Source organism: Sinocyclocheilus anshuiensis, unplaced genomic scaffold (genome assembly GCF_001515605.1).
Source record: "Sinocyclocheilus anshuiensis isolate Anshui unplaced genomic scaffold, SAMN03320099.WGS_v1.1 scaffold246, whole genome shotgun sequence".
Classification (NCBI taxonomy): Eukaryota; Metazoa; Chordata; class Actinopteri; order Cypriniformes; family Cyprinidae; genus Sinocyclocheilus; species Sinocyclocheilus anshuiensis.
The window spans coordinates 1,658,234-1,682,700 of NW_015542356.1; the positions used below are offsets into that span (position 1 = coordinate 1,658,234).

The following is a 24,467-nucleotide window of genomic DNA, read 5'->3' on the forward strand; positions in this document are numbered from 1 at the left end:
CTGGCGGTTTTAATTTCACATTTAAAGTATCTTTTCATTTTTTTAATAATTTCAAATATCAGTATTCAACATTTCATTTTTTAAATATCAAAACATTATTTATGCCTTTGTAACTGCAGTTTAAAGCATTCCATGTCCCTCTAAGCTGCATTAGCATGTGTAAATACATCTAGATGCCACTTCATATGCAACTTCTGCAAAGATTAATTTTATTGATACTGATTTAATTAGTTTAGTAACAGCCTAAATGTATTATTATTATAACTGACTGATTAAATGTAAGAATTTGACTCAAAAGATGATGTACACTTTTAGAAAAAAATGGCTTTATAAAGGTAAGAATGCCCATAAAAGTTAAAAATCAATTAAAAATTATTGGAAAAGATTAATTTCTATCACTGCTGTGAACTGACCACACAGAATATGAAGAATATCAAAAACTTTAGGAGTCAGCTGTCCACAGTAGTCCTTAAGATATCAGCACAATAACACACACAGCAAAATATTGTCTAATTATCTTTATCGATAAAATCACAGAAAATATTGAGATATTATTTTCTGTCAATATCGCACACCCCTAGTACTGACAAAATGATTTGCAACGGTCACTTTGTCACGCCCGGTGTAGACGGCCTCAAACTGTTGGTGTATTTCTGTCTTTTTTGTTTTTGGCTAGTAGAAGTTATGAATGGCCGGTAACTTAATGATTTAGTAGCCAAATTGGCTGGTGAGTGAAAAAGTTAATTTAAATCCCTGATTGTTACATTAAAAGCTATTTATACCTGATTTAATACATTAAAAATTAGTTCTACTAAAAAAATTCATGTATATAGGTTGGCTCAGTGATTTTAAATAATATTTTTGAATCTAATAAAACGATGTTACCAATTTATGTTATCATTTTTCAATCTAAAGAATAATTCAATTTCTACTTAATCTGTCTGTTAACAACCCTGCTAAGTCACATACCAAACTGCATTTCTATAACTGTACAACTGACCTTCTAAACTTCAGTCAGTTTATCTTAAAAAAGCATGTAAGTTAGATAAACATGCACTGTAAGTGCTGAAAAATACAAAACAATAAGCAATTTTCTTAATCTCTGAGTTTAAAACCTTCAGTATAAATACTGTATGGGCATCAGAGTGCTTCTGAGAAAGAAAGAAAAAAAAAACACTGACCACACCGTTTCCCCTGTATGTCCTAGCTGGATTAAGTTACTAGCACAGATAATATAGTGCTTTGCCACATTCAATCCAGCAACCTTGACATGGAGGTTAAAATAAATGTATTTTCATTGAACAGGCTGTTGGAAGCATTCGATTATGATAATGGTCATTGTGCAGTAATATTATCATGCATTTTTTTAAGGTACATGTAGTTTGTAGAGTGGGGTAAGATACATAAGTTGAGCAACAGGGAAATATTGAATTTTTAAACCCATTTATATTTCAGGATATCTCCTATAAATGGAAATTATAAACAAACATATCAAACACAGGGTCATTTAAATGTTCTACTACAGTTATAAAACTACTACAGTTATTAAAGTTAAAAACAAAATGTATAAAAATGATTAGAATGTACATTTTTATAAAATAAAAAATGGGGATGCATTTTTAATTACATTGCAATTGTTATGTTCTATTTGTGAATCCTGTAGATTTATTTAATTCCAATATAGATGACAATATATAATATATGACATATAAACAGCTGTGAAACAGTATTAAATGTTTAGTAACTTTATACCTCGTACTCTTTCACTGCTAAAACTGAAGCACCACGCTGGAGTTTGTGATCAGCTTCTGTGAATAGTAATTTATTTAAAAAATGGTCAAATATCAAATATTGGGGGAATAATGTGTCTATTAATTATAGTGGTTACAGCCCTGCTTAACTCAATTAGGCTCAATTTGATATACAGTATGCTATACAATTAGGTAAATCATATAAATTACTTTAATCTTTAAGGAATCATATTTAAAGAAACATTTGCAGTTTATAGGGACACAAAAACTCAATTCAGAGCTTTTGTAAAAAGCAATAAAATGCAATAAAAAAAGTAATTATCTTTGGACATACTTGAAAATTCACTTTCAAGTTTTTGTGATTTAATTTTTATGCTTTGGTCTACAATTACTACTTTGGCATTTCATGATGAAAAAATCAATTTATCTCAAATACCACAGTGTCTGCACTACCCTCAAGTAATCAAAGGTTTAATCGAACAAAGGAGGCATAATCTGAACTAAATAAACACACAGAGCAACGCTGTGTTTGTTAGATAACATCGATGTGTGTCAAACCTACATTATTCCAGTGTTCCAGTTCTGTCTGTTACAGCACTCACTCATTTTGAAGCAACCATTAGGGAAACTGTAGATACGTCTGCTTCTTGGAGAGCAGCAGTAGAGAAGCACTATAACAAGCCTCAGATGAGCTCATTAGGACTGTGTGCCCATGCTGTATCCTAACAACCATGTCTCGAGCAGCCTCTGCCTGTTTCCCATATAGGAGGGTGTCTTCCAGCCCCAAGGGTCAAGCCAGACCTATCTTGCTACAGGAGTATGGGAAACAGCATGAAACGAATGACGATATGGGGCTGGAACACCCCTGACGACTTCCTGGCCAGTGTTTTAGGAAGGGTTTTTTTTTTTTTTTTATGGGTAAAGCAACTTGATCTATTTATAAAAACAATTTTTGTACAGCATATTAATTATCAAGGCCAAAGGCAGCATTTATTCATCAAGGGCAGGCAGTGTGTTAAGGTTCATCCATATTAAAAACATGAGGACATGATGATGAATGCATCCTAAGGTAATTAGCTACATGCCATTAACATGTAACAGATGTGATGCATTAATCAAGTATTTAGTGGACACATGTATGAAGCATTTTTCTTCTGTGTCAAGTTTGTTAGTAAAAGGTCATATTCAAATCTGATCAGTGCTTTCCCTAACGACTTACCAAAAGACCAAACAACTTATTTGCATCCACTTCCTGATGGATAAATCCAGATTGCATAGTAAAAAGTGGAATAAATGCAGTTTTCACCTGAGCGTGAGTAGTAATAATAATAATAATAATAATAATAATAGTAATAACAGATATTTTTACTCTTAAAGGCATAGTTCACCAAAAAATGAAAATTCTGTCATTATATTCTCACCCTCATTTTGTTCCAAAGACTTTAGTTTCGTCAAAACCAATGAGGTTTATTTTTGCATGTTACGCATGTTTGTGCTTCTGTTTACCATATTTGATGTGCTCTATGTATGGGTGTTGATCAGTGTTCTTGTGAACAAAATCCTAAATTAAATCTTTTAAATTATATAAAGTGATCTTGTTTCTTCAATACAATTAAGTAAAACTGCTCAATGGATTACTTTTACGATGCCTTTGTGTTCTTTTGGAAGTTTGAAAATGTTGATTACATACAGTAGAAGGGATGAGAGAATATTATCTTAACATATCTTAATTTGTATTAGAAAGATGAATGAAGTCTTGTGGGTTTGGAGTGACATGAGAGTGAATAAATGATGATAAAATTTTCATTTTTGTGTGAACTAACCCAATAAGGATTAAGGAATAGTTACGCAAAATACCCATTAAATATGAATCCTCAAAGATTAATTAAGGAAATTATTTTTTTCTTTAGATTTTCCACATTTGTCAAATCTCTTGAAACACTCCATGAAACTAGTTCAAAGTCAAATTCAGCCAAAAGTTAAGTACAGTTGCACGATGGAAATCTTTTCTCTCTTCAGAGATAGAACATAGCAGTTGCAATGTACAATGTCAGAAATATGAAAGCCCCAGTGCATACAGTAAATGCATGTTTAAATACTGCAAGATATTTGCACATTTTTGAATTAGAGCCTTTATAAAAATTTACTATGTTAACCCAACTCCAAAAAGTTACTACTGTAAAATAATAAATTAATATGAAATATTTTCAAACAGTGTAAAAGTGTGTTTTTTATTTTCTGTAGTTTTTTTTTTTTTTTGGAGTGAGATTAATTAATGCATATCCATATTTATTTTAGAACTACAGTAATATCTTCTGATTTCTCTCAACATGGGGACAGGAGAGCTGTCAATCAATAAATTGAAAAAAAAAAAAAAGTTAAGTTGCGTTACTTATTTGAAAAAGTAACTCAGATATTCTCTTGTAAATTAAAAAGTAATGCGTTACTTTACTAGTTACTTGAAAACAGTAATCTGATTACGTAACTCGCTTTACTTGTAATGCGTTACTCCCAACACTGAAGATAACTATAAAGATAACGATATTAGCATCCACGCTATTGTCTGTTTATTCTCAGCGCACACTCAGCGTGCTTTAAATTCTCCAGCTCATGACAGCAGGATGGATTCTGATTGGCTGTCAATGTTTCAGTGTATCATTTATCAGCTGGAAAAAATAGTTCTGGAAGTGATTGTAACTATATAGTTTCTCTGTGCCTTTATCGTTATAGCTGTGGTGTGGACTCTGCTATTCTTTAATATTGAGATCGTTATCTTTATAGTTATCATCCTTGGTGTGAACGGGCCATGACAGCATGACATTTCAGTAGTTATTCACTGAAAATCTGCACTGATGTCAAATGTCACTTATGTAAATGACATATTCGATTTTTCTTAAATGCAGAGGTGGAAAGTAAATAATTACAAATACTTTCGTTACAGTACTTGAGTACATTTTTACATTTTTTTCTACTTTCTTGAGTATAAATAAATTGTGGTACTTTTACTCTTACTTGAGTAGAATTAAAATAAAATATTCAACTTCATTTACATTCAACATCATACTACATTTATTTTCCACCAAAAGTACAAAGTTGTCAGGATTATGGACTATTCTGTGTGTGTTTTTGCCCCTGTGACCCAGTTTCGTCCTCATGTTGATTATTAATTTGATCCCAGGTTTGTCTCCTTAGTCCCTCGTTACCCTGCCTTTAAAAGCCCTAGTCCTTTCCGTTCTTGTTTGTCGGGTCTACTTGTTGAATGTCCTCCTTGTTCTCGGGTTTCCTGTGGATTATTAAAGACTGTGATATTCAAGAACTCCTCGTTTCCTCGTTCCTTGCTCCCCGAGTGAATTGTGACAGAAGACCCGACCCAAACAGTTACGATTTAAAGGGATAGTTCACTCAAAAATGAAAATTCTGTCATTAATAACTCACCCTCATGTTGTTCCAAACCTATAAGACCTTTGTTCATGTTCGGAACACAAATTAAGATATTTCTGATGAAATCCAAGAGCTTTTTTACATAGACAGCAACACAACTACCACGTTCAAGACCCAGAAAGAAAGTAAGTACACCGTTCAAGAGAGTACCACGATGCATGCGTGTTATGCTGCTGACGCAGGAGCCGGCGTTCTGACGGAGAACACGCATGCACTGTGCCTTGTTTAGAATGCACAAGCTTTCTCAGATTTCATCAAACATATCTTCATTTGTGTTCCAAAGATAAATGAAGGTCTTACTGGTTTGGAACGACATGAGAGAGTAATTAATGACAGAATTTTCGTTTTTGGGTGAACCCTTTTTAAAGAAGAGTAAGAAAAATCATGTGAAAATAGAAATTAGGTAACAAGGAGTCTGACAATTTAGATGAAGGAAGAGTAAAGGAAACAACACAAAGGAAAGAAGTCAGAAAGGAAGGACAGAAAAGAATAAAGGCAAGTAAGTGAAAGAAATATAAAAATCAAAAAGGAGGTTTGAAAGAAATAAAGAAATCAGATAAGCAAAAGAACAAAAACAAAGAGTCTAATATATAAATGATAGAGTCATGAAAACCACTCGTTTAAGACATGGCCTATGAGGGTGCTCTCTTGATCATGGTTTTCTGGTCAGTCTTTAGAAATCCACACAAAAGAGAATATATATATGTCAGTATTTAACCAAAATGCAGTTTTTTAACACTTTTCAAATGTCAAAGCAGCAGTTTCAGAATAGATTATTGTATAGCTGGCATACTGTATCTTCATTTGTGTTCCGAAGATGAATGAAGGTCTTACTGGTTTGGAACGACATGATGATGAGTAATTAATGACAGAATTTTCATTTTTGGGTGAACCCTTTTTAAAGAAGAGTAAGAAAAATAATGTGAAGAAAGAAAATAGAAATTAGGTAACAAGGAGTCTGACAATTTAGATGAAGGAAGAGTAAAGGAAACAACACAAAGAGGAAAGGAGTCAGAAAGGAAGGACAGAAAAGAATAAAGGTGAGTAAGTGAAAGAAATATAAAAATCAAAAATGAGGTTTGAAAGAAATAAAGAAACCAGATAAGCAAAATAACAAACACAAAGAGTCTAATATATAAATGAGAGTCGTGAAAACCACTCGTTTAAGGCATGGCCTATGAGGGTGCTCTCTTGATCATGGTTTTCTGGTCAGTCTTTAGAAATCACACAAAAGAGAATACATATGTCAGTATTTAACCAAAATGCTGTTTTTTTTTAACACTTTTCAAATGTCAAAGCAGCAGTTTCAGAATAGATTATTGTATAGCTGGCATACTGTTCAGTTTGTCTTGTCTTTTTGTACAACAGATTGAATGTCTTTTTTCTTTTTTTTTTATCTCTGGGATCCATTGCTGTGCCCAGTTTGAAAAGGCCTTTATATCTAAACATAATACACAGATATTAATTTGTTTGCAAATGTTTAACCTGAATATGTACTCTTAAAATGTAATTACTTATTTTTGTCATATTGTGCTCCTGTTTCTAGGACTATGATGAAGAAGAGATGTCAAGAGATGTCGGCCTATTGACCATGATCCCTGAGCTGAGGACTCTAGAGCCATACCTAACTCACTGCATTTAATGCCACATCTACTGCAATAATTTTGGAAGGTACAATTGTATTGGATGATCTGGAAAATCCTCCCCGAGACATATGCCTGCTCTTTGGACTCATTTATGCTATGAAATTGTAGTATCCTCCAGTACTCAAGGACACCATTGATTTCATTCAGTGGCTGAACCTAGAATGCAATCTCTGAAAAATCTTCTGATGTAGAAAGATGTCATTGTGGCATGATGGAGCATTTTTCAGTGTAATTGTTCATGATTGACCATTATTGTGCCCTATGGATCCCCTCCTTTGCCCTGAATTCATCCTCCTCCTGCCAGTGCCACTCCCGACCCAGAGCCCAGCCCACCATCTCCCCGATGCGCGGAGCGCATGCCCGAGCCTGGTGTGAGCGCAGAGAGGAGCTCCGCCTCCTGCACCGCGGCTGAGGGTGAGCTGAGTATGGCGCCGCAAAAAGGCCAAAACGAGGAGGGGGATCTAATAATAGACTTGGAATCTGATATGGAGATCGAACTGCCCCCTCTCCTCTCTCCATTGTCTCCGCTGGTCCCGTCCAGCCCTCCTTCGTCCTTGGTTCCCTCGTCTAGCCCTGAGGGGGCTTCCAATCCTCCAGTGCCCACTCCTAGAAAGCGCCTTCCAGAGCACCCTCCAGTGCCTGCTCCTAGAAAGTGCCCTCCTGTGGCCGCTCCTCGAAAATCGTCCCTCCGGCTCCGTCAGGCTTCTTCATCCCCTCTGCTCCACTTCAGTCCTCTGTCGCTACGGCTCCACCGCGGCCTCCCGGATCCACATCTCCGCATCGGTCACCGGTGCCATTTGCTCCGCCTAGGACCTCCGAATCCTCCCCATCGCCCTGGCTCTTCGGCTCTCCGTCTCCGCCTCGGGCTCCTCGACCACCTGTTCCGCCGCCGTTGGTCGGCGGCCATTCCTCCCAGTTTCGTCCTCATGTTGATTATTAATTTGATCCCAGGTGTGTCTCCTTAGTCCCTCGTTACCCTGCCTTTAACCCTTTGGGGTCGACAAACGCGGATACGCGTTTTGTGGCATTTTCTCCTGATAACGCCGAAAAGAACTTAAATTACACTTTCAGTTTTGATCGTACAGATAAGAGCAATACATCAATCGAATCTGTAAAGGGTCTACTTTTATTTTTATACACTCATAATAACAACAAAACGCTGTGCTTTTGTAGAGTAAAGAAAATAAACAGGTTGCATTCTCTGCCATCTCTGTCTCTGTCACCTCTCTTCACAGACACATAAATAAAACAACCCGAATCTCAGCGAATACTTGCCTCAAAGACAAGATAAATATATGTATAGAAAGCTTGAAATGTCTACTTTTAAATTAACCAATTCAAGTCGAAAACAAATAATTTATTTTTATGTAATCCGTATTAAAGTAAGGAGTGGTCCGGTTTCTCCCGTATCGCCTCATTATAGCTAATGTGATCCCGCCCCGCTCTGAGCGCGCTGTTCATATGGAAATGAACTGAGGCGAGCCAGGTAATCATGTACACGCCCCCGAGAAATGGCATAAAACGTCAAGCTTCATCATAGAATTACTTACTTTTTCTGCGCGTTTGCATGATGGCACGCTACACGGGTGAAGAAGCACTTCGGATGGTTCTGGACAGCGACGAAGAGTTGACTTTCTCCTCAGAGGAAGAACGCGACACAGATGACGAACGTTTGCATTTTGAAGAACGTTTGGACACAGCGGAGGATATAATTCCTGACGAGTAAGCCTTTTATTATTACCTTCATGATTTAAAATGTTGCTCAGCTATAGCCTATTTTATATCTAAATTTGGAAATATGAAATATCTCCTTACAGGCCACTTATTGTTTTGAATGTTGTACAAAGCGCGTATATAACTATATATAATGATGATATATAGCCTATATAAATGATAAATATATATAATAAAATATATATAATGCTATAGGCCGATATAAACATAAATACAATATTATATATCTCTTACAAAAATTAACCATGGTTTTATGTATTTATTTTTTTACATTTTGGATTGTTTAGACTATATTTTTCCAAATGGTGAAATTGTTCACCAACTAGCTTTTGTTCGCGAGTATCTGATGTGGTAAATGTTTTGAATGCGTTATACCCGGCCATTGGCGTTAGCGATGGTCCGAGGTGTAAATGTATCAGAAAGCTGTAAATGTCACCGATAAGTGGCCCATCGACAGACATATACGCGCGTCCATTCTTATCAGTGATGCAATTTATTATCAGTTATGCATCTTCTGGTAATTGCTAATAACAGTTAAATTTTTTGTTTAGTACTCCGGCTGCATCACCGGCATCTTGCAGAAGAAAGGAACGCGAGTGTCGTTCCGTTTTGAGTTCGCTGGAAAATCATACTGAGTAAGTGCACAGTATAGTGTATAGTAATTGTTTTTATTATGCCTATATGGTAATATTATTTGTGGTTGGGATAACACAATAAGTAAATCTTCCTGTATGGGTTTATAGAAATTCTACTTTTGTTATGCCTATATCCCACATGAAAAAATACTATAGTAATTTATAGTCAATACTATAGTGTTTTTGAACCATACTATAGTAAAGTGTATTATACTGTATATACAGTATTATAGTTTTTACAACACTTTGTTAATGAATACTACAGTAAACTGCAGTGTATTGTAGTATAATATACCCTATAGTTGTAGAAAACGAAGTACAGTATTGGGTAAAGTCATTTGTTTTTTATTACTATAGTTGTTATATTACCACAGCAACTATAGAACTACCACAACAAATTAAATCAAGTACTTTACTGTAGTATGGCATTCTGTTTTCTCATCAAGTACGCATATACTAAGGTACTGTGAAAAATAAATGCTAACATTTGTTTACAACACTTTTTTAGGACTGTGAATACACCACTCAAAATTTAAATCAATATATTGTTTTCTGTGAGTGAGTAAACAAGATGATTTTCACATCATTCTGAAGCAAAAACTCTAGACTTCAAGATCCAGTTCTCAATAGTCTTGTGAACAAATGTTCTGTATGTGTATTATGGCCTTATTTCAGTGACTTTAAAATTTTAGTTTGTCACTAAGCACGCATAAACGTTTTCTCAAAAACACAATCACATACATACATGCTGCCCACATATTATTGTAGCCCAGTTTGTGCTGATTATGGTGCTATTAAACTTAGCCATTAAAATGTTTATTAGCAACTGAAAAAAGCACAAATGTCAGGACATGTCAAAACTTCTCCAGGGCCCAAAACACCCTCGGACCCCAGAGGGTTAAAAGCCCTAGTCCTTTCAATTCTTGTTTGTTGGGTCTACTTGTTGAATGTCCTCCTTGTTCTCGGTTTTCCTGTGGATTATTAAAGACTGTGATATTCAAGAACTCCTCGTTTCCTCATTCCTCGTTCCTTGCTCCCAGAGTGAATTGTGACAAAAGTACTACCAAAAAAAAAAAAAAAGAAAAGAAAAAAGACAAAGGTGCCGATGAAGAAACAGAGCGAGCTGGTGTTTGATGGGTACTTTTCAAACTGCTGGGGTGGAGCCCTGCGCTTCAGGCAATAACAGGCAGGTCTGACTCGGGTGCAAAACCAATCAAAACTTCCAGTTCAGTGGGGGGGCGGGGCGTCCAAACCACGCTATGCTTTGACTGTCAATCACCGGTGCTGGTTTTTTTTATCTGCATCACTGCATTTCAATATTTTAGTGAATTTTTAAATCGTAATTTTAGCAGCTCCAGAAATGGGTCATGCCATTGATATTACCAGAGCATTCAGCAGTTTAAGTAAATAGAAACTCGGTTGATAGAAGGACGCAGTTACATGGATGGAGGAAGATCAATGTAAGTGTCTAAAATGCATGCACACAGTTCAGATGAATGGTAAAAAATCGCCCTCTTTAACAGTGCAGTTTAACGTAGCTTAAATAACCTAAACATTAACAAGATTGACATAAGAGCACGTGCATTTTACGTGCATCTGACTGACAGATCAACCATGATTTATCTGTCAAGATGCATGTAAAATCACTTTTTCTGTGCCCGTGTGTACCCATGGGTGAAGAAAGAAGATAGTCTATGTATGACCAGAGTAAAGACGGTTTATTCATAACCAAAACGAGACGATGTGAACATTATGGAGCACTGAACCCTCTCATGTAGTGTATGTTTCATTCATATTCGACGCTGGAGGGCGCTCCCACACAGAAAGTCCAAAACTGCCTTGTAGAAGTAATAATAACTTATGACGTGCAGGAAATCCCAATATGGACAAAGGCATCCCGCTATCGCTGTAGCTAAAAAAAGGTAATTTCAAGTGATTTCCAGGTAATAAATAAATAAATATATGAATAATGCAGTGCTAATTGACATAACATTTATTACAGTATAGAAACTATTCCTATGCCTTATTATGTGTTTGTATAAACCAATCATAAAATTGTCATTAGGAAAATACAGAAAAAAAGATATATAGAATACAAATTACTGGTTATCGTCCAGCAGTGTATTTGATTTCTTAGCCAATTAAAAGACATAAGAAAAAAAGAAAGCCTGTCAATTAGACAAAAGTCGAATGTTAAAATAATTTTTTTACATTTCTGTCTCCCTCATTTCTGAAATGATGGCTACCCAGGTGAAAAAGACGTAGTATTAAATGTATTAAAAATATACTTGAAATTCAAGTAGTATGTTTATAATACATTTGTATTCCCAACATGCTTATTTGAAGTGCAATACAAATATATTGAATTTCATTTTAATATATTTCTAAAAAGTATACTAGAAGTACTTTTGTATTAAATATATGCTTAGTTATACTTCTAAGAAATATGATGCTGCTTGTCCTTTTTTAGTGTACTTTATGAATATTTGTAATGTACACAACAATCTATAATACATTAAAGTTTTCTAGATATCAAAGTGTGTGCGTGTGTGTGTATACTGAAAAAAGCAGCTTTATAATATACTAGTAGTGTAATGCTAATGCATTTCCAATGAGCTGAAATACAATTGAAATGTACTTGAAGTACATTAAAACGATGCTTCAAATATACTCTAACTGTAGTTCATGAAGTATTAAAAGGACATTTTAAATGTATTTTAAGAAATACACTTAAATTGCACTAAATATACTTAAAGTGGTTCCATTTTAACACAATTTCAATATATTAAATATATTACAAATAGATTAAAATCCAACTTAAACATATCTTGAAATACACTTAATATACTTAAAGTTGTTTCAAAATAATACATTTAATATGCACTTAGTATAGTATAATTTAAATATAGTAAGTATGTCTGAAAAAGCACAATTTAAATATATTTCTTTTTCACCTGGGTATGCCCCTATGTGTGCAGTACAGAAAACAGCGTGCCAGTCGTCTTCTGCTTGAATGGTTCAAAGTTATATTAAAATGTGCACAAAGGAATTGATAAGAGGAATCACAATTTTAATTTTATAACAAGTAGACGATTCCTGACCTTAAGCGTCCTATTCCAGAATTGGAATCGATTTTGGATTCCCATGCCTAGGTACGGGTTAACATGTCAAATAAAACGCTTTTTCGTTCTACCGAAAATGTGCCTGGAGTCCACCTTATAACACCTTATTGCTATTATAACAAACTACACTTTTAATGTGATTTTAAACCATTCAAGTCAAGAAGACTCGTGTCATGTTTTCTCTGCTGCACACATATGTTTTTTAGCCTGTTGATTTTCATTCATAGTATTCCGCTAACAATGAAATATTTTGCAAAAAGAGTTAGAATAAATGTGAATGATATCTTAAGATTTTTTATTTATTTACCTTATTGGAATTTAAATGATGAATTAATAAGAATCGGAATCATTAAAATTAAAACGATGCCCAACTTTACTCATACCCCACATTATTTTTTACTGGCACCTTTCTATTCACACTGTTTTAAACCCTCATTTCTTTGAAAACCTCTCATTTACCCTTCTTTGCTTTTGCCCTTCTTAAAAACCACATAATCTAACTTGAATACGATGTGAATGTACTTTTCAAAATTAGTTAGGCTATAAAACAGTTGCTCCTGGCAACAGGGATAGCTAGTATGTTTGCTTAGCATAGCACCAAACATGACAATTTATGAGACTAATATCATGTTTTGCTCCAAAATCACTATATAACATCAGTTATGTTTGAAACAATTAGCTTGGTTCCATGTTGCTTTTTATCACAGTGAGGCATAAAATATTTTATAAAATTCTATACTGTAATACAAGCTATGTCAGTTAGCTTTGCATTGCAATTGTGTGTATTGTCTTCCATGTTTCATCAGTCAAAGCATCTCTATCTGCAGGTTATTAAGCTGTAGTGATATCTGATGCATTTTGTCCATATAAGGGATTTTCTGGAATATGATAAGTTTAATACTTCTATGAGTCTCACTTGTGAAACAGGCATTATAGTACATGAGAGTGTTTAATGCTCCATAATGCTCACATGGCCTCATTTTGGGTAAAAACAGAAAAATAATAGTAAATTACTCTGTAACGCAGTAACTTGAGTAGTTTTTCAGCAAGCTACTTTTTTACTCTTACTTGAGTCATATTATTTTTCAGTACTTTTACTTGTACTCAAGTAAATTATTCCTTAAGTAGCAATACTTTTACTTAAGTACTATTTCTTAGTACTCTTTCCACCACTACGTAAATGACATACAGTATATCACGCTTTTAAATACTTCTAATAGTTATAGTTTTAATTGAAATAATAATCATACTTTATTTTGTATTCAAAATTTCCTCTGATGCAACTTGAGAGCTTTTTGTCCTAGACCTGAACTGTGGAGAAGTTTCTTCCAGAAATGTGCATCTTAGTTTTGAGTTAAAATGGTTGTAAAATGTCTGAACGACTCTCCAGCTGGGCCTGCACTTGCTGAAGCATGCACATTTTAGAGACAGAATTTATTTAAGTTTGCCCATGGTTATGATCCATAACATTAGTCATGGTTTCTGCCCTGTCCTCTAAATTAAACAAAATCACATAGTAGACAGCAAGGTAAACATAAAGCTAGAAATGTCATAAAAGATTTTGTCTGAATCAAAAATGACTTATTAAAATGGGTTTTCCTATGAGTTAGATGTCATACTCAGAGATATAAATGTATATAGTCTTACATAACACTGTGACCCTTGTTCATTTTAGTCCTTAAATTGCAACCTACTGTGAACTGTACAGTTATAACCAAATCACAGCAGACATTTCCAGGACATCAATTTTCTGAGATGCCTTGTGTTCAGCATTTCAAACATCTATTCCACCATCTGCTACCAAATATATTTTATTGTGTTGCATTAAAATCTGCCTTTTTCACAATAGGCTGTCTGAGTTCACTACTTCCAAATAAAGAACATAAAATGAGAGATTTTATTTGCTTGCCGCCATGGGTGTATTTTCAGTCTGTGCACTAAAACCCAATACTAAATGTTGCTGTCAGAGCCCAGCATCTGGCATGGATACACGACATGGCCATCAGCCTCTGATATCTGTTGCCATGCCTTTAATTCTAGCTGAATCTTGCATCAACATCAGGAACATTTTTGATCAATATAACTAATTGTCAGATTAATGCGGTTCATTACCTTTGTTTCTTGTTCTCAGTGGTTTAAAATGATCTTGTTTAAAGCTGTTGTAAAACACTGCCCCCTGTTCTACAAGCCCCTAAAAACAGGCTCTGTTAAATAGCAAAAGGGCAGTCTGTGGTGTCTGCCTCTTCCTCCATGGAAATGTCAAGAAAATGCTCTCAGAGCCACACCTCTCCACGCAAGAAGCCCCAGGGGAGACAGTCTCCCATAGACATTTTCGGTCACTTTCATTTTTCCACATAAAAGCACAGTATTTCTCATGTGCTTTATGCTTACTTTGAATTTTTCAATGCAGGGCTGTTCTAACCGAGAGATCAATTTTTGTAGCAGAGGCAGACAATTGCATTCATCATATTTTCTTCCTCATGTCAAACCAAGTCAGTTTCACACATTCCACTCTAGCAGAGATGAATATTACAGAAAATCAGCAGGTTCTACAGAATACTATTACGATCTGTACACAGGACAGCATCCCTCCTGACTGGATGTAAATGATTTAGCACACATTATTCTGGGCAGCCAATGGACTTTGCCAACTGTCTAAGATTAGGCGACTTGGTAGATTAGTAAAAGAAGGATATCAAGACACATAGACACATTGATTGTCTTTCCATGTACTCTAGTAAAGGGTCCAAAATGTGACGAAGAAAAAAACACACACTAAAATGGTGCCAGAATGTGTTTGTGGCTAATATAGAGAGATAATTAACAAGTGAATATGTAATTGAATAAATCAATAAACAGCAGACTTCAGAATGTGTTTTCTCCCTCTGGAAAAGCTCTTGGAATAATGTCTGGGTTCACATAAACTGCTCTTTACCTCTCTGTGTATTAAACAATGTTTAGTCTATGCTCTTTTATCCATTTACTCAATACCTCAGTCATCCTACTATGTGCATAATACATGATTAAATACAAAATACTGTTAAATCATTTTTTTTTTGTGAAACATTAGATTAAAAGACAATAAATTGAATTTTACTGCAAAATACAATAAAGTATTGTTTTTTTTAAGTATAAAGTATGAATTTTATAATTTACTGTGAAAAGCTATACTACATTCAAAAAGGTCATACATGTAGTTTTATTCTAATGCATTATTTCAGTTGTTTTATTTAGCAAAAATATGAGTAGTCTTATAATCTATATAGTGAAACGCAAAATTATTCTGATTATATTATATTACATATTAATATGTATGCTTGTTTTCTTGTACATTGGGGTGTTTAAGTTACATTTTCTTTAGTTTAGTTGGTCTTCGTTACATTATTTTAATGCTGTTATTACTGTGTTTACTGTGTATTTTAAAATACAAACAGATTTTTGTAGTTCGAATAGGTTGGAATATGAACATTATATGTTATATATGGTTGTGAACTTTAAAATATAAAGGCACCAAATGCCAAACAGTAATATCTGAATTTCTGGCAACCACAGCTGTTTTTCCGTGTAGATTTGACATTAGTTTATTCGCAGTCTAGCCTACTTCAGTTGCAGTAATCAGAAAACGCATTTTTATGAATTCCAACCAAAAGTTACGCTATACTAACTTATTGTTGTACACACAGAAGCAATGGCAAGCACCTGCCTAAAAAGGTATTAATCTCTCTGATAATTTTATCCAAGCAGTGTTTGTTTTAGAGGAAAAACAACTGAATAAATGTGTTTAAAACATGCACCTCACCTTCAAGCCATATGATATTAGGAATGAGCTCTGTTCTTCTGTCCGTTTATATCCACAACTTCTTGATGTTTAGCATCTTTTCCCCGCATAGTCTCAAACTGTCCATACTCGTTTGTGCCAGAGCGTTCAATGTTCACGATGCTAAAGAATTTCACTTGACTGAATCAAACGTGAGTGTCTCTCTTATACTGGCCAAAGTATATTAGAGTACATCTAACTTTAAAAGCCAGTTTTCAATAGTTACACGAAGTGCGTGCTGTCAGCAGAAGAGCGCGAATGCCGGGCGCAGCTCCGCTCTCTGATCCAGCAGTAACTGTGAGCGCGTGGCATGTAGGAGGCGGAGTTGACTAATCTCAACACGAGCGCGTGTAGAAATGGCCAGAGGATCCAATGACAGACGAACACAAAGTACAATACAAACCCGGTTCCGGAAATAAATAAATAATAAATCTGTCAAATGTACAGTGTCCCTTCAACATTTTTCGGACAGTTAAGATACACATAAAAATGCATGAATGTCATTAGGTAAAATCACTTATCTTCGGAGCCCGGGAAGTCACCTGTAGGAGAAAAAAAACAATCCGTGGCGACGGTTTTGCAATCCGTCCCCTCAGTTTATTAACCGTACTCACGAATTCTTAAACTGTTCCCTCGGTTTAACAAATCGTGGCTACGGATTAATAAACCGTACCCACGAATTTCCAATCCGTGCGCTCAGATTTTGTAAACCGTACCTTCGGTTTTTGAATCCGTACCCACAAATTCATAATCCGTGCGCACGCTTTCGCAATCCGTTCCCTCGGGTTTATAATTTATTTACAAAACTGACAAATATGATCCTTATATTGCCTTTAAGGGTAAGTTTGACAATTTTCAACCCACTTTGTATTATTTCAACGTCTCTAATATCAGTAAATGAACAATATTTACTCTTTCTCTGAGTTATGTGTATCTATATATCCCCTTTTATTTGTAAGCAACACTCCGCAGGATGATGCAAAATGAAATGACGAGTTTTTACAAAATGACAAAAACACTTTTTGCATCATCAAAATGACAAAATGCTGTTTTGCGTCATGCAGCAGTTTTGCTGACAGATAAACCGGGTATCTCAGAGAAAGAATAAACATTGTTCTTTTACATATATTACCAACATTGTAACAATACAAAGTTGATTGAAAATTGTTGAGCTTACCCTTTAATAATGTTGAACGATAGTGTTTAACTGAACACATGACTTGAGACTTTAGAAAGATTTTATCAGAAAAGATTTTAGAATTTGTATCATATAATTTAAAACATTTTAACTGCTGTAATTATTGTTTGCTCGGTTTTTATTTTGTAATTAATTTTGTTTATGTAACTCTTGTATTATTGTAACTCAGTTTTTGCCATGAAGATAGTTAGATTCTGACGTGGCAATAAAAATAAATAATTATTAGTACTGAACACGACTTATATTATCTTTGAGCTGCTGTCATGTGGACATTACTTTGTTGCCAGAAGATGGTCTTCCCCAGCGAGTCTTAGTCACCTCTGGCTGATTCAAGGATGTTTTTAAATTGTAACCCTGAAAACATGCATTTCCTGTAAACCTACTTTGAAATGATAAGTATTGTGAAAGGTACTTATATTTATACAACACTTAACCATGCTTTTACTATAGTAAAACTGTAGCAACCATAAGTCTAGTAACCAAGGTTTTTTTTTCTTTTGGTTCATACCATGGTTTTGATGTCATGGTTCTGCTATAGTTATTTTGTAGTAATACTACAGTAAACATGTGGTAACCATGACTATAGTGTAGTTTTTGAAATTGTGGTAAATTTTGTAGTTACTATGGTTTTACTGCAAATGCTGTAGTAATGGTTATTTTTGTGCTTACTATGGTTTTACTGCAACAGTCATAGTTAAACCATGGTTATTGTTGTAAAACTATGGTTGATTTAGTTTTTACTATGGATTTACTGCAAATGCTGTGGTAAAACCATGGTTAATCTCTGAAAGAGTACAAACAATTGTGAATTGATTTGAATGCTCTCATTTGTAAGTCACTTTTGATAAAAGCATCTGATAAATGTAAATGTTTTTGTATATTTAATATGTTGATTGAAAATTGTAATAAATGTGCAACCTTTATTGAGAGTGGTGTGTATTACTATTGGTGTATTATATAGAGTGGTTGTTTTATTATAAACCAGCGGCTGCTGCCGCGGGTGGTCCGTAATGATGAGCAAAACGCCGGTGAACCGCGCTCACGCAGAGCAGCCGGATTTACAGCTGCATCGTCCAAACATCGGCCGGAGAGCATTTGCGATCAGAGGCCGACGTCGCGGCGACATCTTCCCTATTAGCAAACGATCCCCGAGCGACATCGTGCCGATGGAGTTTTGTACGTCGGGTCGACATCGGCCCAACGTATGAGTGCTGTCTGGGAATATACAATATGATTCGTTAACACAGGCTACCTGTGAATTTGTGGGTACGGATTAAAAAACCGAAGTTACGGTTTACAAGATCTGTTTATAAACTGAGGGGACGGATTGCAAAACCGTCGCCACGGATTGTTTGTTTTTTCTCCTACAGGTGACTTCCCGGGCTCCGTATCCGTGCGCTCAGATTTTGTAAACCGTACCTTCGGTTTTTTAATCCGTACCCACAAATTCATAATCCGTGCGCACGCTTTTGCAATCCGTTCCCTCGGGTTTGTAAACTACTCACGGATTCATGCAGCAAGCTCCTAGCCTACATGTTAACAACCCAGATAGCAAACTGGCATAGAATCAACGTAGAATCGACGTTTCTCGTGGCGTCGAAACAACGTTGATCTCCGACGTCGATCCAGCATCGTTTTGCTCATCGGGGTAACGTTGATCCAACGTCAGGCACGCCATTCTAAACTAACGGAAAATCGACGCAATTGGTTCCCTTACCTAACGTTGCATCGACGTTGATTTTCAGTTGGTTGAAACTACGTCACAGAATCAACATAACATCGATCTAATTGGTTTGCTTACCTAACGTTAAAACGATGTTGATTTCAACGGGGTAAAATGATGTTACTAGTAACATTTTCTGCTTGTTTTAAAAATCTCACATACTTAATACTAGATAAATTAGCCTGTATATGTAATTATTTATTAAACACACATCACATTCAGTCATAATTTCTTTATATTTATACAATACAGTTTATACACACTTAAAAAATACATGTTTAGAGCACAAACCTTCTATATAAGTAGCAAAGAAAATGCATTTACACTCAAATACACACAAAGAGGTATAAAGTATATTATAGGCTAATATAAATAGTGTCAAGTAACAAATTAAAAGCTATATTCACTTAAGAATAAAAATATCATGTTATTACCAATGTGTTTCACTTTTATTTTCAGTGGGGCACAAAAGGAGATGCAAGGCAGAACATTAAGAGACTGACAGCCTTAATTAGTCAGTCATTGTTCACTATCATTGCTTTTCTAAAAAAATATATATATTTAAAAAATAATGGTGACTGAGACTGTCACTCTATGCTTTTGTGTTCCACAAAATAAAAACATATGGGTGAGAAGATGATTTATAAAGAAGACAGAGGTACGTGGCAGATCAATCGGTTTTCATTTGCAATTAAAACTTGAGTTATTTGTAATATCAGGGATGTTTGTGAACTAATCAGGCCAGGTTTGAAAAAGGTAATGATGTAACCCACAATTAAATATCAGTCAAAATAAATAAAGTTAATTTTTAGTTGCTTTTTTATACATGTAATATCACTCCATTATTACATTTTCTCTAAAGTTGTGAAGTGTTTGGTGGTGATTTTTTTTTTATGTATAGAGATTATCTTTTGTATATTTTCATATAAAATGGCTAAATTTGGATGTAAAACATGTATTTCTAATCTTTAATTATGGAAATAACGTAAAATATGACGTGCTATTTAGTGGATGATATCTGTCACCTGGTGAAAAACAAATGCACACTTTTAAAAACTCTTTGGATCTACACAAATCACGTAAATTATCTATTTTGGATTCAAAATGACCATTTTTACTTAAAGGTGATAAGTTTGCATCCCCTGAATATTCAGTTGTTAATGTCCCTTTGTTATATTTGCATACAGTACATCTATTGTACCTAGTATTACTGTAACAAAACCAAGCACGTGACAGTGGAATTTGTATTTGTAGAGAATATTTCAGTAAAGTCATCAAGAAAATGTTTTTGGAGTTGCAAGCTTGTATTTTGTTTCTTTCTCTCTCACAAACACAACAAAACCTTCTCAAAGTCTTCATTGCAGGTGCATAAATCCTATTCTACAAATCACAAATTAAGAATTTCACAGGCTCAGTTATACCAGATTTATGCAGGGCTGTATTTCATTTTGGTCATATTATTGAATTCATTTTCCTGAAATGTGTGTTTATTAGAACTGCACATATTTATTAGACTTTATTAGAATTTAACTGGTATTTGTAGATAAGATCATGGTAGAATGACCTGCCTATCTCAATTCGAGCAGCTGAGTCTTTAGCCATTTTCCAAAAACATCTAAAGACACATCTTTTTCATCAGCACCTGATCAATTAATACTAGCGCTTACCTTTTCTATTCAATTCAATTCCGTGCAGCTTTTCAGTGTTGTCAGTCGCCCCGTTTCCATGGCAACTCCCTCCGCTCCAGTGTTTGATTGCTACTCCAAAGTTCAGCGCGCGCTCATAAAACACGCATAATTTACATAAATAAACATATAAAGATTTCGTAAATAACTTAAATCTAATTAAATTATTATTAAATCATCCATTTAAGTTTTTTTTTGTAGTTCTATGACCCATTCATATGTGAAAAATGCCACCCCTGCACGTGGTAGTCACACAAAACAGCACTTTTATAGTCATAATAAGTATAAAAGTATAACAAGTTTAAGTTTTATAGTTTAAGATTTGGTGTTTTGTTTTTTTTTTTTACAAACACGTACTCAACCCCCTATTTAACCTACTGTATATCAGACGTTATGATTTCAATCAGACGCGTCGGCTGTGTCGGTTGATGAGTCAACGTGACTTCGACGTTGAATCGATGTTTTGTTTTCGGCGAAATAACCTGATGTTCCGACCAGATAGTGACCGTTGATTGTAAAAAAATCTATAAATCTTTATGAAATACACAATAATTTATATTTACATCACGATCATGTGTATTTATTTTAATGACTAATTGTATTCACAAAGTGCCCTGTGTGAAGCCACTGGATTTGAGTCATTATTCGACCCGTTTTCCCTATACATTACAATACGATTTTATTTTATTTTTTAATGAAATTTATGCATATACATATGAAACAGATATATATCCGGTCACCATTTCAAGTCTGAGTTTTATGTGAATTTCCAAAACTCTGCTGCCAAGATGTATATATTTTTTGCAAAATCCCGCGATAGGATAGATTATCTCGCGAGAGAGCGTTAACGCATTTTCCCGAAATGAAGTGTTTAATCAAGCAACATGTGAAGAATAGATGGCAGAAATATTGGGAAGAAGAAAGAACAGGGAGATGGTTTTATAGCATTCAAAGAATTGTTGGTAAGTACAGAGTAACAGGAAGAAATAGACATGAGGAAACTGTTGTCCTCAAGGAAAATAAAGAAAAACTTAATTTGATGAACATTTTGGGGAATAAATCAGGGGATAAAAACTTTCAATTTTTAATGCGTTATTTAAAGGACACGGGATTATATAATAGAATTTAGTGAAGAGTACGGTCCTGATCCACACTCCTAATCAGTAGGTGGCGGTAATGCACCTAAAAGTTGTATGCCATCCGCCATTAAACACCAAGAAGAAGAAGAACGCATTTTCCCGTTTCTTCAAACGATCACAAGGAGAGGATTTGAGGAGGGCACTTTGTTTTATTGCGAAAGTCAACAAATTATTACAAATAAAAAAAAAACAAAAAAAAAAACATGCCTGATTCAAGAAGGGCAAAAATTATTATTTTACTAGCTTATTAATTTTAAGTTAAATTGTGCTTTGTTGGTATAGTGTCTGCTAGAATGTTAAAAATGTTCAGTGATAAATATTTTTAAATTGTTGCTATTTATATTGTATTTATTTACAGAGGTATATTATGTCACACTTCGCACTCCTCTAGTAAGTTTCGTCTGTGTGTGAAGACAGTACCGCAAATCCGTGAATGAATGTTCCGAAGTGAAAAACTTCAACGGAATAAAGTTGAATGGAATTGAATTGAATTAAAGTTGAATAAACTTCAACTTTACTGTTCAGTGCACTGATGTCCGACTCATTTTGGATAATAAAGTTTATTGTTAAATTGTTAAATGCCCTGCCTCCATGATTACATATCTTTGTCACATCATTATAAGTGTTTGATCACCACATTTGAGTGATCATTGCAAAAAATGTGTTTATGTATATATATTCTGTTTATGTATATACTGTATTCTATATATATAGTACCAGTCAAATGTTTGGACACACGAATGGGAAAGTGTCCAAACTTTTGACTGGTATTGTACTATAATATACACAAAGAATATCGGCCGATATATCGATATCGGCCTTTTTTTACTCCCTAATATCGGTATCGGTATCGGCCCCAAAAAACCCATATCGGTCGGGCTCTACTTTAAACCATTGCTTTTTGATAAAAAACGAGTCCTATAATATTTCTTTCTCTAGTGAAAAAGTTGCCTCGTCCGAATCAGGAGAGAAACATGCACAGATCAAGCACCTTTTACTGTTCAAGAGAAAATAGTCCAGAGCAATTCTATGTATGGCGGTGGACTTTGATGTAAGAAGACAACGGGTGGATTTTTTTTTCACTGGAAGAAGTGTTATTATGGATTATGGATTTGTATTTTGGCCAGACGTGATAGCTTCGTTTCTTACAAGCATTCTGCTTCATAACATGCAAATCAATGTAAATTAAATTAATTAGCAGTGTTGATTACTTGTGGATTATTGTGATGTTTATATCTGGTGAGCAAGTGATGTAATGCTAAATTGTTTACAAAATCTGTTCTGATGAAGAAGCAAACTCATCTACTGTCACAGTTCTGTTGTGTCTGTGGTGTCTTGTGACCTAGTTTTCTCCTCATGTGTCTTAATTGGATTTGTTTCACCTGCCCTTAATCAATTATGTCGTTACCTTCTGTGTACTTATACTCCCCTGCAGTGTTGCCAATTTAGCTACTTTGTAGCTAGGTTTAGTGACTTCCCGGCCCCTTTTGAGACTTTTTTCAAAAGTTTAGGGACAAATATAGCAACGGCTTGGACAAACCTTATCTAAGTTCTCATCTTGCCCACCTGTCTCTGTCAATGGTCTGATCTTGTCAGGCTGTGCTAGTGTGTATGTATGGATTTTGCCCTGTTCCTTGGATTTTTTAAACATATTGAACTCTTCTTTGTCGTCTTGTGCCTTTTGGATTTTACACACACCATGGTGTGACATCTACATCTCGGATGGCCGAGTACATTTTTCATAGGAAATGTTCCTTTAACACCGTATTCCAGTGAAGAACCACTTGAATTTCCTGTTGCTGCCTACGAAACGTTCTGCATTTCTTTTGGCTTAAAAAAAAACAAACAAAAAACATTCAATATACTTGGGTCGCATTGTACAATACTTAATCTTTGAGAGTTCATTCTCGAGTTGCCATACTGAAGTCATTCCCATGATAACACTACTGTCTACATGATGTATTACATTCTATTTATCTGGATTTTTTCTTTTTTCAATTTCAAAGCAGTCAAAACAGTAACGTGTAGTTAATCTCTGGCTGTACTGCTGAAAATGACTTTTATTGAATTCTGGAAGATCTCAGAAAAAGATAATCATGAATCGTGTCACTGGAAATGGAAACCTTCTCAAGCAGTAAAGCATGTTTGTTTTCAGTGTGATGTAGATACATTTTGACTCTTAACAGCAATACACAATGCCATTATGCACATAATTTTTTTTTCTACAGCAAGTAAACCGATTCTGTAAGTAGGCAGATAAAGAGATGGTTCAAAACTGGTGAAACTTTTCAGTTAAATGTTACACTAGAAAGCTATAGCAAAGTCACTAAGTGTTTGGAAAAAAAAGTGTAACCTTTGATTATTGAACTGTGCGGGGAAAACTCAAGGACAGAGTGAATGCACCAACAAATATTGTATTAAGAGTAAATTTATCATGAATCTCTCAACTCTTGCTTTTCCTATGTGGATAATTTCTCATCTGTTGGCACGAGAGTCATATTTTATTAGCGCTAATGAAACAGATCGGTATAATAAGTTGACATGTTACTCCATTTGAAATGACAGCTTGGCATAGG

At 34.8% G+C, this 24,467-nt stretch overlaps 1 protein-coding gene across 1 annotated transcript in view; it reads right to left on the bottom strand.

Annotated features, from left to right (window-relative positions):
• Window positions 1–16,251, bottom strand: part of LOC107691748 (D(2)-like dopamine receptor) — a 76,225-nt gene extending 59,974 nt beyond the window's left edge. The window contains exon 1 of the mRNA XM_016490551.1: window positions 16,129–16,251. The gene's annotated coding sequence lies outside the window, so the exon portion shown is untranslated. The remainder of the gene's footprint in view (window positions 1–16,128) is intronic.
• Between the last annotated feature and the right edge of the window lie 8,216 nt (window positions 16,252–24,467).